This window comes from Oryctolagus cuniculus, chromosome 10, assembly GCF_964237555.1.
Source record: "Oryctolagus cuniculus chromosome 10, mOryCun1.1, whole genome shotgun sequence".
NCBI classification, from domain to species: Eukaryota; Metazoa; Chordata; class Mammalia; order Lagomorpha; family Leporidae; genus Oryctolagus; species Oryctolagus cuniculus.
The window spans coordinates 55,373,267-55,390,010 of record NC_091441.1 but is presented as its reverse complement, the minus strand read 5'-3'; the positions used below and the strand labels follow the sequence as shown (position 1 = coordinate 55,390,010).

At 45.0% G+C, this 16,744-nt stretch overlaps 1 long non-coding RNA gene across 2 annotated transcripts in view; it reads left to right on the top strand.

Annotated features, from left to right (window-relative positions):
* Window positions 1-16,744, top strand: part of LOC127492398 (uncharacterized) — a 78,596-nt gene that overhangs the window by 44,429 nt on the left and 17,423 nt on the right. Inside the window, exon 3 of one of the 2 annotated variants that reach the window (XR_011379383.1) lies at window positions 9,274-9,358. The exons of the other annotated variant lie outside the window; for it this stretch is intronic. This is a non-coding gene — a long non-coding RNA (uncharacterized lncRNA). The remainder of the gene's footprint in view (window positions 1-9,273; window positions 9,359-16,744) is intronic. 2 annotated transcript variants of the gene reach the window in all.

Genomic DNA, 16,744 nt, shown 5'->3' with positions numbered 1-16,744 from the left:
GAATGTAATTGATTGCAAAAATTACATTGACTAGTTTTTTGGCATAATTATTTTTATTATGATAAAATGTACATGATATAAAAATGATCATTTTAGATATTTTTAGTTGTACAATTTAATGGTGTTCAGTACATTCTCACTGTGCCATCATCACAATTACCCATTCCCAGGAAGAAATTTTGTACTTTTAAGCAACAAATCCCCATTCTACTCTCCTGGCAACCCTTAGTAACTTCTAGTGCACTTTCTGTCTCCATGAATTCTACTGTTCTAGATACCTTACATAGGTGAAATCATCCAGTATTTGTCATTTTGTGTCTTCCTTGCATCACAGAGCATAATGTCCTCAGGGTGCATCCGTGTTGTAACATGGATCAGAACTTCATTCTTCTTTAAGGCTGAATGATTTTCCATGGTATGAATGTATCACCTTTTGTCCAGCCATTCATCTCTTGATGGACATTTGGGCTGTGCTGACCTTCAGGTTCTTGTGGACAATGCATCAACAAGCATGGATATGTGAGTGTCTTAGTCTTTGAGCTGCTATAACAGAGCTTCTGAGACTGGGTACTTTGAAAAGGACAGAAATTTATTCTACGGCAGATCAGAAGGCTGAGAAATCCAAGATCAAGGGACTGACATTGGACGTGGGTCTTCTTATGTCCCTGCAGAGTGGAGGGAGGGAGGGCAAGAAGGAACAAACCCATTCCCCCAGGCCCTTTCCATGGAGACTTTAATCTATCAATGAGAGACCAGGCCTTGGGACCTCAGCTCTTCCCATTGGGCCCCACTCCCAGCACTGTTGCATTGACCATGTTCTGAACCCATGTTAGTGCCATGTGATCATAAGAGTCTTCCCTAAGTTGTTCACAAGCTAGATGGGTAGCCATTCATTCTAGAATTTTGCCAAGGATTGACATCAAGAATTTGCTTTGAGCAGACACTAGTTCCCAGCATGGAGACTTTCTCAAATTTCACAATCAAAAACTCCTTTCCACTCTTCTGGCGTCTGCTTGTTCTTCATGTATTTTCCCCTGCCAATAGCGGTTGCTTAATTCTGTCTCCAAATCTTTCAGGACTGTGGGCCATGATCTGTCTGGGCTGGAAGGTGTGATCCCATTGGAAGTGTGACAGAGTGGAAAGAGAAGTGTACCTGGAGTGACAGACCTAAATTTTTGTCTTTATGCATCACTTGCTAATTGTGTGACCTGTGGGAAGTTGCTTAGTTTCTTCATATGTAAATGCTCTGTTTTTTCATATGTAAATGAGAATAAAATTTCCAAGGGATTGAGTTAATAGCTTAATAGCCGTGAAAGTGTGCAGAGTAACATAAACTTCAAAAATCTGAATTTTCCTAATACTCTATCTTGGATTTCAACTTAATCTTTACATTTTAAAACATGCTTTAGAATTTCTAAATTCTTTTTTTTTTTTCAGGGAAGTGAAGAAAACTGGGACCCTTACAGATGCAAAATGGTGTAGAGCTTTGGACCAGGCATCACTGAATGCCACTCTTGTGGGGATGTCTCATTAAACTACTGGGTGATCTTGGACAAGTCATGCAATTCCTCTGGGCTTCATTCTGATCTATAAAATGAGAGGAGGGCTGATTTTTCAGTTCTAGTTAATGAGTTCTCTATTCTAGCTCTATAGCGCTTAATTCTACAGTTCTGTAAGTTGTATTCTAATTCTAGTTCTTAGTTCAACATTCTATATCCTAGCTCTTAGGTCTATAGTTCTAATTCTAGTTCCGTGTTCTGTATTCCAAGTGCTATGATCTAATTTTGCCTTCTGCTTTGTCCTTGACCTACATTCCCTTCTTCCTGTAGAGTGGTCCAAGCCTTTAGCCAGTTTTTGATCCACTTGGTGAATAAATCTCAGAAATCCAGAAGTCCTGAGCAGTTCTCTTGCCACACAAGATGCTCTGAGCTAGCCCCCTGTCATCGGTGTGTTGACATGGTCGATTAACCCCTGAGAGCACAAATTAAGATGACAAACCTGCTGTTCCCCACTTTATTTATTATTCGCTGTTTTGGATTATCTAGGATTTGATTCTATCCCTGACCTAATGTTTGAGAATTGATGGCATAATAATACTATGTCAACACACAGGGATGTCGTGGAAATAATGGAAGTAATTATGTAGCACTTTCCAAGCTAAAGTATTTTTTGATAAATGAGAATGGATCTCAGATGTAAAATGCAGCAACTGCTCTTTGCCCTAGAATGATGAGAGAAGCCTGTGGATCTACACAGAAAGTAGTTGTTCATCAGTTGTGATTAATTCACAAAAAAATCACATTCCTTGTGTCTAAAATATTAATAATAACAATTTTGTTTTTATTGTACTTATTTTCTGCTCTGAGGACATTCACCAAAATTGCAAGAAAGTGTTTTGTGGTCTAAGGGTAATTCAATGCACGGATGTCTTTACTCCTCTTTCAAGGGTGATTTTATCTGATTCATTTTATTCATTCTTTTGCTCATTCATCCACTTATATTATGCATACTGTCTTAGTTCCATTTGTGTTGGCATAACAGAATACCTGATGTTGGGTAATGTGTAAAGAAACGAGGTTTATTTCACTCATGATTACGGTGACTGAAAAGTCTCTTTTTTAAAGCTTTATTTATTTATTTGAAAGGCAGAGTTACATAGAGGGAGAGAAGGAGAGATAGAAAGAGATCTTTCATCTGCTGGTTCACACTCCAAATGGCTGCAAATGCTGGGGTTGAGCCAGGCTGAAGCCAGGAACCTGCAACTCCATCTGTGTCTCCTACATGGATGGCAGTGCCCCAAGCACTTGGGCCATCTTCTGCTGCTTTTCCAGGCACACTAACAGGGAGCTGGATTGGAAGTGAAGCAGCCGGGACTTGACCAGTGCTCATATGGGACATACGTGTCACAGGCAGCAGCTTGACCTACTGAGCCAGAATGCTGGCCCCTGCTAAAAAGTCTCAACAGCTTGATGCCCGCATCTGGCAAGGGACCCCTGGCTGATCCACTTGGCAGAGAAGCAGAAGAGGAAGCAGGTACATGCAAAAGAGGCCATGTGCATGGCCTGGCCTCACTTTACAGCAACTTGCTCTTGATGCAACTAATCCAGTCCTGCAAAATCTGACCTACTTCCTCAAGACCAGCATCCGTTCCTTCACATGGGTGGTCATGATCCTGTCACCCACCACTGGGCCCCACCTCTCAAAGGTCCCACCACGTTTCTAAACTCTTACTCTGGGCAATTAAACCTCAATGTGAATTTTGACAGGGAAAGCCATATTTAAACCATTGCATGTGTCTTATTTTTTCAAACACTGTATGTGGGCTCAGGAAAGAACTGAGGGGTTGGTCCTTGTTTTTTTTTTTTTTTTCTTTTTTTTTTTTTTTTTTTTTTAAGATTTATTTATTTTAAAGGCAGAGTTACAGAGAGGTAGAGGCAGAAAGAGAGAGATAGAGAGAGGGCGTGCTCTTCCATCTGCTGGTTCACTCCCCAATTGGCTGCAATGGCTGGAGCTGGGCCTATCCAAACCCAGGAGCCAAGATCTTCTTTTGGTCTCCAATGCAGATGCAGAGGCCCAAGGATTTGGGCCATCTTCTTCTTCTTTCCCAGGCCATAGCAGAGAGCTGGATCGGTTGTGGAGTAGCTGGGACTCGAACTGGCTCCCATATGGGATGCCGGCAGTAGGCTGCAGCTTTATCTGTTACGCTACAGCACCAGCCCTGGTCCTTGCTTTAAGAGAGGTCTTAATTCATTTGGGGAGATCTGAGAAGGCCATAAAACAGGGCATGCTAAGGGGCACTCAGAGGTGGGTTCTGGAATGCAGACCTTTCTAGACCCCTGTTGGGAGCCTTGCTCTTTCTGTTACTATCTTTCATGCATCCTTAACCTCCTGGCTTTATCATCCAAACACTGTGTCTCGCATCTCAAACAAACAAACAAACAAACAAAAAATAAAACCTCCCCTAACTCATCACGTCTCTCCAGGGTTACCCTACATTTTCATTGCCTGCACACACTGCTTCTCTTTATTCTAATTCCTTCTTCAACCCACTCTGGTCCCAAATCCCCTTCTCCACTCAGGAAACTTAATCTTGATAAGCTCACTAACAACCTGCAAATTATGAACTCCAATGGATACCTCACAATTGTAACCTTATTTGTCTTTTCAGTAGCATTTGAACCCATTGCATTCCCTCCTGAAATACCTTTGAAACCGTGCAGTCTGGTTTCCCCATTCTTCTATTGCTAGACCTTTTCATTCCCCTGTGATGGCTCCTCTTCCATGGAAATGCTGACACTCCACATGGTTGTTGTTGGGTCCTCTCTTCCCCTCCCCTCCCCTCCCTTCTCCTCCCCTCCATTCCCCCCTCCTCTCCCCTCCCCTCCCTTCCCCTCCTCTCCCCTCCCCTCTTCCTTCCCCTCCCCTCCCTTCCCTTCCTTTCTCATCCTTTCCATGATTTAAATGCTATTCATATGTTGACCAGTCTCATACTTAAATCTTCAGCCTAGCTCTTCTCTGAGTTTTGGATGTAGATGTTGGACGGCCTACTTGCTGTTGTTCCTGGAATGTCTCACAGACATTTCAAATTTAGCATATGCGAGTTTGAGCTCTGAGTCTCCCGCCACACATCTGCTCCTTCTGTAGGATTCTCCATCTCAGTGATTTGTGTCTCCTCTGCTCAAGTGTTCTGGGCTGTCTCTGGCCTCCACTTTGCACTCTAATGTCACAGGTCCTGTATGCATCTCACCCTGACCCAGACCAGGCTACTGATTTGCATCCTTTCCACCATCAATCTCTCAAGCATTTGCAGAACAAAATAAATTTTAAAACATTCATACACAAAGTAGTAAAAAGAAGGGAGAGAGGAGGAAGGAAAGAAGGAAGGAAGGAAGGGAAGGAGAGAGAATGGAAGGAAGGGAGGGAAAAAAATAAACCCAAAGCCGTTGGATTCCATCTCATAACCACCTACTGCGCTATTACAGTCAGAACCTGGTGAATAGTTTTGACTTTATCCTTTTTGTCAAATTTTGGCAATAAATGGACACTTTCAGTTCTGACCAGGGTGAAATAATGGAGATAGATTAGTCCTTCCATCTTACTAATGCTGGAAAACTGAGCAAAATATAGGAAATGATTTTTAGGAGATTGGATAACTGACTGGCAGCAGGGGTACAGGAAAGTGGTTTCTGAGAGAAGGGAAGTGCTTAGTGGGAGCCCTGCAATTGATTGCCCAAGGTGTTGCAGAGAGGGTTAACTCTTCACCTCTGGCTGTGTTCATCTATTGTCTGTCTCCCTGCACTGGAATGTGAATTCCAGAAAGGGCAGGCACTTGACTGTCTCCTTGAGCGCCCAGTCCAGTGCCTGATACATTGTTAGTAGTGGCTATAATTTGATTATTAGTTGAGGTGTCCCCAAAGGCCCATATATTAGGGTCTTGGTCCTTAAATTCAGTCTTATATTCATGGTTAATGGAGTAAGTGTTCAGATTTAATCCAATTATGATGTCTGAAGGTGGGGAATTTAAGAAGTGATGAGATAGGATTAAGCTGCTGAGATGTAGCCCCATGATTGAATTATAGTGGCCTTATTTTTTTTTTTTTAGAGATTTTAATTTATTTATTTGACAGGTAGAGTTACAGGCAGTGAGAGAGAGAGAGAGACAGAGAGAAAGGTCTTCCTTCTATTGGTTCACTCCCCAAATGGCTGCCACAGCCAGAGCCATGCCGATCTGAAGCCAGGAGCCAGGTGCTTCTTCCTGGTCTCCCACGCGGGTGCAGGCACCCAAGCACTTGGGCCATTCTCCATTGCACTCCCAGGCCACAGCAGAGAGCTGGACTGGAAGAGGAGCAACCAGGAAAGAATCCGGCGCCCACATGGGATGCCAGCACTGCAGGCGGAGGATTAATACAGTGTGCCACCCCACCGGCCCCATATAGTGGCCTTATAAATAGAGACAAATGGATATAGAAGATACCTGCTCCCAATTTCTCTCTCTCTCTCTGCTTCCTAGCTCACCATATGATCCTCTCTCCAAACATGTTTCACTCTCAAACATCATCATTATCAGTTACCAGAGCAGTCAGGTTACCTGGTCTTGGACTGTGAATCTTCCAAACTGAGTGAAAGTAAGCCATTCATGCAAAAGTTAGCTTCTCTCAAGTATGCTTGTTGTAATAGTGAAAAGCTGACCACTACACTACTTTGCACATTTTCTGGGTGCAATAAGTAAGTGGGTGGGTCACTGTCAACTTCCATAGCCACGTCTTATCTATGCTGCCTTTAAACTATACCTCAAATCTGTCCACTTCACCTCTACTGCTGTTACCCTGGTCCCCAACACCAGCACTTGGAGAAGTGCTCTAGCTTCCCAGTTGGGCTTCTTATTTCTATTCTTGCCTTCCCTAGTTGCATCACCCAAATTGGTTCTTCAAGATGTTAACTTTATCCTGTCACTCTTTGCTAATACATATAAAACGTTGTGGTGCAATGAGCGAAGCCACCACTTGGGACACTGGCATCCCACATCAGAGTGCTGGTTTGTGTCCTGGCTTCTCCACTTCTGTCTCAGCTGTCTGCTAATGTGCCTGGGAAACAGCCGACGAAGTCTCAAATACTTGAGTTCCTGTCTCCTGGCTTCAGCCTGGCCTATCCCTAGCTATTGTGGCCATTAGGGGGAATGAACCAAGAAGCGGAAGATCGATCTCTCTCTGTGTCACTGCCTTGGAATATTCCATCCCATAGGGGAGGGCAGCTTCAGTTCACCTTCTCAGGCTTTTGTTCACTTTTACATGCCCAGCCCCTTGACCCAGCAGGTCCCTTGGGTCTATGGGACATAATTTAAAAAGCACTCAGCTGGGTGATTGCTAGTGTCCTTCCCGCGCTTGGGTGCTAAGCTATGATTCCTAATTTATTTTCCACAATCTAAATGACTCATTAAAATATAATGGATAAACATGTATGATAAGTTTAGCAATTGTAAGTATAGTGACAAGTACGAATAGAATAAGAATGTCTTTAACAGGTAATGGGAAAAACACAATTTCGGCCATGAGAATGTATCATTGCCAGTATGGTGCTCTTACCGAGTGGAACATATTCTAAATACAAATCTTGGTTTCTTAAGCATAGCACTCAAGGAAGGCATTTTTCTAAAAAAAGGTTTATTTACTTATTTGAAAGCCAGATTAACAGAGGGATGGAAAAAGAGAGAAAGAGGGAGAGAGAGGAATATTTCATCCACTGGTTCACTCCCCAAATGGCCACAATGGCCAGGGCTAGACCAGCCCGAAGCCAGGAACCAGGAACTTCTTCCAGGTCTCCCACATGGGTGCAGGGGCCCAAGGACTTGGCCCATCTTTTACTGCTTTCCCAGGTGCATTAGCAGGGAGCTGGCTCAGAAGTGGAGCAGCCGGGACTCAAAACCAGTGACCATATGGGATGCTGGCACTGTAGGTAGTGGCTTTACTCACTGCACCACCATGATGGTCTCGGAAGATTTTTAGTCTATAGGATATTTCTAGAAACGTTAGTGACACCATGCAAACACCTTTGGTCGGCTTTTGTATTGACATAGCAATGCTCTGTCTTGTTGTCCGGCTTACAGGGTGGACTTGCTCACCCCGAGCACAGTGTCCTACTCAGACACCTGCCCTCGCTTGGCAGGCCAGCATCCCTCTCTCTGTAATTTGACACATTGTTCTCTCAGCTTCTGAATCAGCCTCTCGTGGGTTTAATTAGCATGAGTCAATTTAGCAGCCACTGGCTCATACAGAGGAAACAGATAAAACCCATTTTGCGATCCTGCAAATTTGAGGCCAGACGAGAACATGAAGACCTCACCAAAGCGCAGGTTGCCCTTTGGCAAGGAGATGACGTCATGGCAGGACAGGGTTGAAGGAAGGGGGCACCAGGGCCATGCTGTGGTCTCTGGTGTGGAATGGAAGACAGAAGGAAGGAATCACAATCATAACCAAAGTAACTGACATGACCCGTTTCATATATGCAGAGAGACAAAATCACATTTCGCCCGTATTCGAAATTAGTGTCTTCTCTACTTCCCACACACCTGGGGAAACAGAGAGACTTATCTTCCTCTTAGCCCCTCTCTCCTCTGCAAACTGCTGACTGCCAGGTGTTGTTTACAGGTCTCCTCCCGCTGGGCCCAGAAACCAGGTGCCCCCTGGAAGGGTGCAGGGAAGCCTCTCTGAGCTCCCGGAACCCTCGCAGTGGTTGGTTTTTTTCAGACAGACTTGTGGTGCTCGGGCCTCGGTTTGGGGGACTCCCTGCCGCAGCACGCATCTGTTCTTTGAGAGATAAAAGAGTCTGACTGCGGCTGACCTGTCCCTCCCTTGCCCTGGGCAAAGCCCTGTCCCACTCCCAACACACACAAACTCCCATCCTGAACAGCTGCTCCCAACACCACCGTGTTTACAGTTCTTTCCCTTCACTGCCAGTTCCCGGGTTATGGGGACCCTGGCAGCGCAGCACCACTGCCAGGGGGGCTCAGAGTGCCCACTGTGCTGAGGCCAGCCACCTGCCCCCCTCAGGACCCGGAAGCGCCCGCCTGGAAGATGCACTCGGAATTCCACTGGTAGGGGCATGGGAAGCACACTTCTGGAGGATTTTGAACACGTTTTTAACCCTCAGGGTTCCAGAAAACCCGAGAGGTAGTCCTATTAATGCCGCGCTACAAAACCCGTGTTTTAAGAATTTAAAAAGTGGCCATTTGTGTCCCTGTTTGTGGATGAGGCATAAGGAGCTGAAGGCTGATTAAAAAGCATTTGATTCTGGACACCCACATTCCGGTGACCTGTGGAGAAAAGATGGTGTGAGTGTGGGGGCGGCAGTGTGCTGAGCGTGAGTGTGTGTATGCATGCACACGATCTGATGGAGCAGCTGCCGGAGGAGCCCACACAGGCCCGGGGAGCTGAGTGGCAGCGAGTGGAGGTGAGAGGCCAGGGATACCGCAGAGGCACCCTGCACAGGAAGAGAAGCCCGTGGGGAGAGTCTGTGCAGTATGGTGGAAAGAATGTGGCTTCTGGAGCCAGCTTGGAAGCAGAGCCAGAAACTTGTCCTGCTACTTAGCCAATGTGTGTAAATGTGTAAAAACGGGACAGTAATTAACAGCAGTGATAAAAATAGGGATAATAGAGATATTCAAGGAGTTGATAGACATAGGATATCAGTAAATGTTATAAAAGCATTGGCTGTTGTTATCACTATCATTTTTCCCCATGTGTGCAAAGACAGAGCAAGATTTTGATTCTTTTCTAGAAGATTTTCTACTTCACAGTCCTGGAGGAAATTGGGTCTTTCCAAGAGCACGTGAAGAACTGCCATTGGCTAAAGCGTGGGCCAGGTGAGGGTGATGGCACTTCTGAATGCCATTGAGGTCTGGGTTGGTGCTGGGGGGTGGGCTGGGGGATGTGCAGCTGACCAGGACTTCTGGGGAGGGAGAGGGTGCGAGGAGCCCAGTGGGCAGCCCACAGAGGCTGGGAAGTGGTGTTGAGGACGGTATCAAGGACAGCTTCAGGGAGATGAACTCTGAGCAGAGAGATGACCAGCAAATGTTAGTGCGTGATGCAGTACCTTTCCTGTGTGTCCTCAAGAAATCTTCAAGGAGGCCTGGTTGTGGCTCAGTGGGTTAAGCTGCTGCTGGTGACACTGGCATCCATATTGGAGCACTGGTTCCAGTCCCGACTGGCCCACTTCTGATCCAGTTCCCTGCTGAAGAACATAGGAAGGCAGGACTTGCACCCCAGCACCCACGTGGGAGACCCAGGCTGACCTTCTGGCTTCTGGCTTTGGCTTGGCCCAATGCTGGTTGTTGTAGCCATCTGGGGAGTGAACCAGATGGAAGATCTTTCTCTCTCTCTCTGTGTGTGTTCTCTCCTTGTCACTCTGCCTTTCAAATAAATAAACAAATCTTCAAAAAGAAAAAAAGATAAATCATCAAGAAAAGTTGCATTATTGTGTAAGGCTTGAGTCAGATTAGTGTTTTTTCAAAACAGGCCGAGCTGAATTTCAGGTACTCATAAAAAGAACTTTGAGATTGACATAAATTGTGTCTACTAATTTCCCTCACCTGCATGTTTATTTTTCTCCTAAAATATTAGATTATGTTAGCACGATTTTCCTCATTTTGCCACATTTTAGAAACGAGGAGAATTTCTATCTAACTTTTTCTTCTGCTGGTTTACCTCGTCTGTAAGTGAAGCTCAGGCTTAGTCTGCACACTTTCTTGAAGGTTTTTCTGCGGAGGAGACTCCTCTCGGGCAATCTGAGAGTTACGTGTGGATTGTGGCTGTCACACATTTCCACTAAGAGTTTCCCTCAGAGCTCTTCAGTAGCTGCTCTCAGGCTCTCACAACCTCTATTATTTTTCTTATTTATTTATTTGAAAGGCAGAGCAACACACAGAGAGGGAGGGACACACAGAAAGATCTTCCATCTGCTGGTTCACTCTCCAAAGGGCCTCAAAAGCAAGGTCTGGGGCAGGCCCATGTTAGGAGCCAGGAACTCTGCCTGGGTCTCTCTCATGGCTGGCAGTGGCCCAGCACTTGGGACGTCATCTACTGCGTTCCCAGGAGCATTAGTGGGAACTCTGGATTGGAAGTGGAACAGCTGGGACTCAAACTGGCATTCTGATATGGGATTCCAGCGTCACAAGTGGCACTTAACTTGCTGTCATGATTTTATTCCAGAGGTCTTCAAAGCATTCAAATAAAATGCATATTATGAAAACACTATGTATGGATTTGTAAAAATATTTTTTGCACTAAAATAAACTTCTCTTTTAATTCTATGTTTTCATGAGCTTTTTGAAGTATGCTGGTACCAGTCACCTGTAGAACATTCTCATAGCTCCAATCAGTGTAGATCCAAACTGAATTTGGAAGCAGAATTTCCCTAACGTCTTTAATTGGTGTATGTCTTTTCCTTCCTCGTTCTACCACAGCTTTCACTCCATGCCCAGAGGGGTTCCAGAGATCTCCTCCTGAGTGTCACATTCTCACCACTGTGCTACAAGTTCCCAGAAGGCTTTCTCTTGGCTTCTGCTGTCTCTGCTCTATCCCCGCCTTTCCAACTCTGTGCCTTCTCAATCCTGTGTGTCTCACTTGGCCAATCTTTACATTAAAGAAAGAGAAAGTGGTCCTCCTAAAATAAAGATGATTTTTGTTTGTCTTCAACTGTTAGTCGTCACATAAGTTTTTGCTTTTTAAAGAATCAGATCCTGTTCTATTCTTGACAAATGCTTTTCCTGGTTTTCTAGTCCCGTTGAAGTAATAACCCGGCTTTCTCAATTAATTTCTCTTTATTTGATTCCTTGTAATTATTTTTTTCTTTGAATTGTTGCTTCCAATTTACTGCTTGTGGGTTAGTCACAGTTCCTTTTTAATAGTTGCTTAACTGCATAATGGAGTTTTTGAGTTTTCTGCCAGAATCTGGAACTAAATTATGTTGCAACCTCTGTTACATAGTGGTTACTGTGAAATGCTTTCTGCATAATTCTTATCTCGGAGCCAAGACCACGATACTCCCTTTGCTGGTGAGCCCTAAAGAGCAGTTGCTTGTTTGGCCGCCAGAATGGGCCTCCTCACCTTCTCAGCCTGATTTCCTCCACGTCTGTGACAAAGCCAGGGCCGCCATCTTTCTACCTCCCTTGAGTTTCTGGGATCTTTAAAGATCTTTAACCTTTCATGAACATTTTTTGCATAATATGTGTTTTCCACGAACTTTATGAATCTCTCTCAATCACAATAAGCTTACCTTCACTTGTATTTTTTCCTAGGTTTTTGAAGTCCTCTTGTAGTTCCATTTTCCTAGACTTTTGGCGCATAGTGACACTGTTGCCATCTATCCATGAACTAACGGTGAAAACGCTCCCTGGAAAAATTCCACAGAATTTTCTTAGCCCTGCAGGGGTGCTCTAAGGTCGCTGTTGGTTTTGTCCCTCACAACATCCCTGCTTTCTGGGCCGCGGCCTCCACCCTCTGCCATGTCTGGAGCCGGCAGCTCATAATCCCTTGCTGATGACCCACAGCTGTTTCACCCTCACTTCCAGCTCAACTGACTGATCTCTCTCCTAGTGTGCGTGTCTCGGCATACAAGGTGCCATGTAATTCGGTCTCCCCGTCCCAAACCCTACCTTATCTATTGTCTGGTTGGGTGTTTCCCCTTTTCCTGTTTTTCTCACTGTCAATCGAAACTGATGTCTCTTCAGACCTGTCAGACCCTATCTGAGGACGAGAGCACTTCAAGATGTTTGTGAGGAATGGAACCCCATGACAAATTCATTTGGGTGCCAAAATTGTTTGAAATCTAAGCACATGAGGAGTCTTCAAAAAGTTCATGAAAAAAAAATGTGTGTTGTGAAAAAGCTGCACCTGCAGTGCAAAAATTTCTGACACCAAAATCAGTTTATCTTGCAATTCATTTTGTGTGGACTTCTGGAAATACCCCTATGTTTACTCTGAAAGAAGTTTCTGCTTTCCAAGGCAAGCATGGTCACACGGCTAGGTTGAACCTCTCCTGCCTCTGCAGGTCTTAGCTGCCCTAAAGATAGGTAGGCAGTTGTCAGGGACTCGTGGAGAACAAGAAGGACCCTGTCTCACTTTCGAGTAAACGTGGCCTGCAGTTGGTGTGGTGGCTCCCTCATTGTCCTGACCAGGCTCCTTATCCTCGCGTCGCCATCCTCAACATGTGCTTTTCACTTGGTGATCCGAGACGGCTTCTCCAGCCTCAGCTGGCATGCGTATTTCACTAAGCAGGAAGGGCTCAGACCCAGGAACAGGCCGTGGGGCTGGCAACATGGCACAGTGGGTTAATCCTCTGCCTGCAGCGCCAGCATCCCATATGGGCGCCAGTTCTAGTTCCGGCTGCTCACTTCCAATCCAGCTCTCTGCTGTGGCCTGGGAAAGCAGTAGAAGATGGCCCAAGTTCTTGGGCCCCTGCACTCTCATGGGAGACTTGGCAGAAGCTCCTGGCTCCTGGCTTTGGATCGCCCCAGCTCCGGCCGTTGCAGCCACTAGGGAGTGAACCAATGGACAGAAGACCTTTCTCTCTGTCTCTACGTCTTACTGTCTGTAACTCTACCTCTCAAATAAATAAAAAAATAAATCTTTAAAAAAAAAAAAACAGGTCATGACCCCTGAAAATGCACTCACCACTCCCCCTGACAGCCCACCAACCAACACTTAGTGATACTGTTCTCTTCAGCTGCAAAGGAGGCTGGGAAATAGAGGCTTTGATTTAGGCAGCTAGGGGTCCTGCTAACTTTTGTGAATTTTTACATGGAGCAAGACAAGAAGACTAGTTATTGGAGATCAATTAGAAGTCTCTGATACTTATCCCAGTGTCAAATAAATTTCAAAATTCTTCCTTCTGCAATCCCATCTATGATCCAGGCTTGCCTTTGGGGACACCTGGCAGAGATCCTGAACATAATTCTTCTGGTGAAGAACTTACTCCGTTCCCAGTGGCTCTTTCCTTCCCGCCATTGTGTTAGCAGAGCTGTGCTGTCTTTATTCAGGGTGCACTTTGCTACTATACAGGAAGTTTAAGAATCTGAGAAAAATCTGTGCTTTTGGCAATGTCAAAGGCCAAAGTCTCTCGGCTAAAGACCTGATTGGTTTTATTTTGTGCTGATCACACCTATCTAATTCTGTGATCTCCAGGACACTTCTGTTTGCTACGGCGCTCTCTGTCCTAAACTCTCCATTCATGGTGGGGTGGCTTTGCTCCGTCTTCTGCCTTTCCTGCTTGCTCCTGGCAGGTCTTCATGTTTACATTCATCCCACTAATAGACATTGCTCTCCTCCCAAAATTTGCATGCCTTGCTTTTCCACTAAGTTTTAGGATACATCTTCCCTGGTGTCTACCTTCCTCTGGATTGAGTATCTATTTTTTCTTGGGATTTTGACATCAGTTGGACCTCTTTCCATTTGCTACCTCGAAGTCACTATAAGAAAAGAACAGAACATGTCGGGTAAAAGGTTCACTTGATATTTAAAAGATCAATTAGCTTTGGTATACCAGCTATGCATTGTCAAGAACCATTTGGATCTGGAGTTCTGATTGCCTCTCCTTGTAAAATATGTTTTGATTACATGTAGCATTGTTCTGCTATTCTGCTAAAGATTAAAACATGACCTGGCAGCTATATAATATTGTGATGTGTATGCTCAACCCCCTCCTCAACCTTGTAAATTTCAAAGTTAGATGAAACTAAAGCCAGCAAGACTATGAGCCTTAATTCTAACCATGTGTCTCAGAATTAGAAATTAAATATTCCGCATATGACTAACTCAGAATAGATATTACCAATGTTAACCTGAAAAAAATTGCACCATATACTTCAGAAGTTCCTCTTGGGCTCAGTGCCACCACCCCGTTCTAGTCCCCAGGGTTTTTGTTCACACCTTCCTCTCCTTCCCACCTGTACCCAGTCACCCACCAGCATCTTTCCATCCTCTGCAGAGTCCCTTGAGGTGATCTCTGGCTCGCAGCTTGAGCTGTCACCTCTCAGAGCCAAGTCCCTATCACGTCCCGTAGAAATGACTGCAGCAGCCTCTTAACTGGTTTCCTCACTTCCAGTTTCTCTCGTGGAGGGCCGCCAGAGTCATCATGGCTTTCACCATCTCTCTCCTTTGATTAAGACCCTGCACTATCTCCTCATCTTGGATTACTTCAAGTTGGACTCCTCAGCCAGTGCTATGCTTTGAATGTGTCTCCCAAAGTTCACGTATTGGGAACTTGCTCTTTAAGGCTGTGCTGTGGGGAGGTGCTGGGGTCGGGGGGCCCCGGCGTCATGAGTGATCCATGCTGCTGTCACAGGAGTGGGTTTGCTTCCTCTTGCTTGCCCTCACTGTGTCCTTCTGCCACGTGAGACGCAGCAAGAAGGCCCTTGCGGAGTGCTGGACTCAGCTTCCGGAACCGTGAACCAACAAATGTCTGCTCATTGTATATCGCCCAGTCTGCGGTCCTCTGTTACGGTAACATAGAATGGACCCAGGGTGCCGGCTCACAACAAACCTTGCTCAATATATGGCATTGTCCTCTTCCGTTCACGGAGCATGCCACTGAGCAGGCTTTTCTTCCATCACGGCTCTCCTCTTCCCTTGTGTGTTCCCGTCTTTATTTCTTCATTTATGCTGTGATCCTCATGCACACCTCACTCCTCCTCTCGCTAATCACATGGTGCCATCCTTCAATACCCTGAAGACTTTCTGCTCCAGCCCATCCCATGATATCTTTCATAAGTCGTAATAAATAGTTATTACGTAATAAATATGTAATAAATAGTGATTACATAATAAATATGTAATAAATAGTTATTACGTAATAAATTGTTATACTTCTGACTAGGGTCCTTACTTGCAAAATGACTTCAAATGGATTAAAAGTTGCTTTAAGGTTTTTGGACAGTGTATTCATTTCTCTCCCTAGCTATTTTATCTGTTTTCTGTCCCTTCATGCATTTGCCTAGATGTAGTTTAGTACTTCATTTTTTTTGGAAACTTGTAAGATTTTATACATTTATTTCATGTACTTTTCTCCAATATGCCTCCATTCTTGCTTTTGGTGTGGGATTAGGGCCTGGATATTTGGATATTTATTTTTTTTAAAGATTTATTTATTTATTTGAGATTCAGAGTTACACAGAGAGGGAAGGAGAGGCAGAGAGGCAGAGAGAGAGAGAGAGAGAGAGAGAGAGAGAGAGAGGTCTTCCATCTGCTGGTTCACTCCCCAATTGGCCGTAGTGGCCAGAGCTGTGCGGATCTGAAGCCAGGAGCCAGGATTCTCTTCCAGGTCTCCCACTTGGGTGCAGGGGCTCAAGTACTTGGGCCATCCTCCACTGCCCTCCTAGGCCATTGCAGAGAGCTGGATCAGAAGTGGAACAGCCGGGTCTTGAACTGGCACCCATATGGTATGCTGGTACTGCAGGAGGTGGCTTAACCTGCTACACCACAGCACTGGCCCCTGGGTATTTAATTAAATGTATTTATTTATTTAATCTATTTGAAACAGGATGAGAGAGAGAGAGAGAGAGAGAGACCTGCCATTCACCAATTCATTCCCCAAATACCTGAAATATCCCGGGTTGGGCCAGGCTGAAGCCAGGAGCCTAGAACTCAGTCTGGGTCTCCCATGTGTATGGCAGGAGCCCATGTACTTGCGGCATTGCCTGCAGCTTCCCAGGATGTGTGTTAGAAGGAAGCTGTGAGCAGAAGTGAAGCCAGGCCTGGAACCCAGGCTTTCTGATAGGGGATGTGGGTGTCCCCATTCCTATCTATGTCAAGCGGTGCCAAACATTCACCCTGGATCTTTTCCTTTCATCCATAAAATTCTATGTTGTTGTGAAATGCACTTTTGTTTCTTATCTTTATGACCTTGTAATTTCCATTAATTATTTGAGTGAAACAATGATGAGATGCAGATCAAAGACTAAGTCCAAGGTGAATGAGATTAAACCAAAAAAGTAGGAGAGATTTCCCTAGTGGAACCTGCCACCTACCTTCACTGGCTTAGACTCACAACGAATCTCAAGGTATTCAAATCTAGCCCTTTAGAGTCGGGATACACCCCATTTTTTGAACTTGCTTCCACCCTAGTTGAGCTATTAATGGATTCATGTAGATTGTTTCCTTTGACTTTGGACTAGATCATCTATAGCTGGACAAAAAAATAGGCTGAAAAGAGCTAAAAGGCAGAAACCATCAGTAACATCTTAAAACTGTGGCTC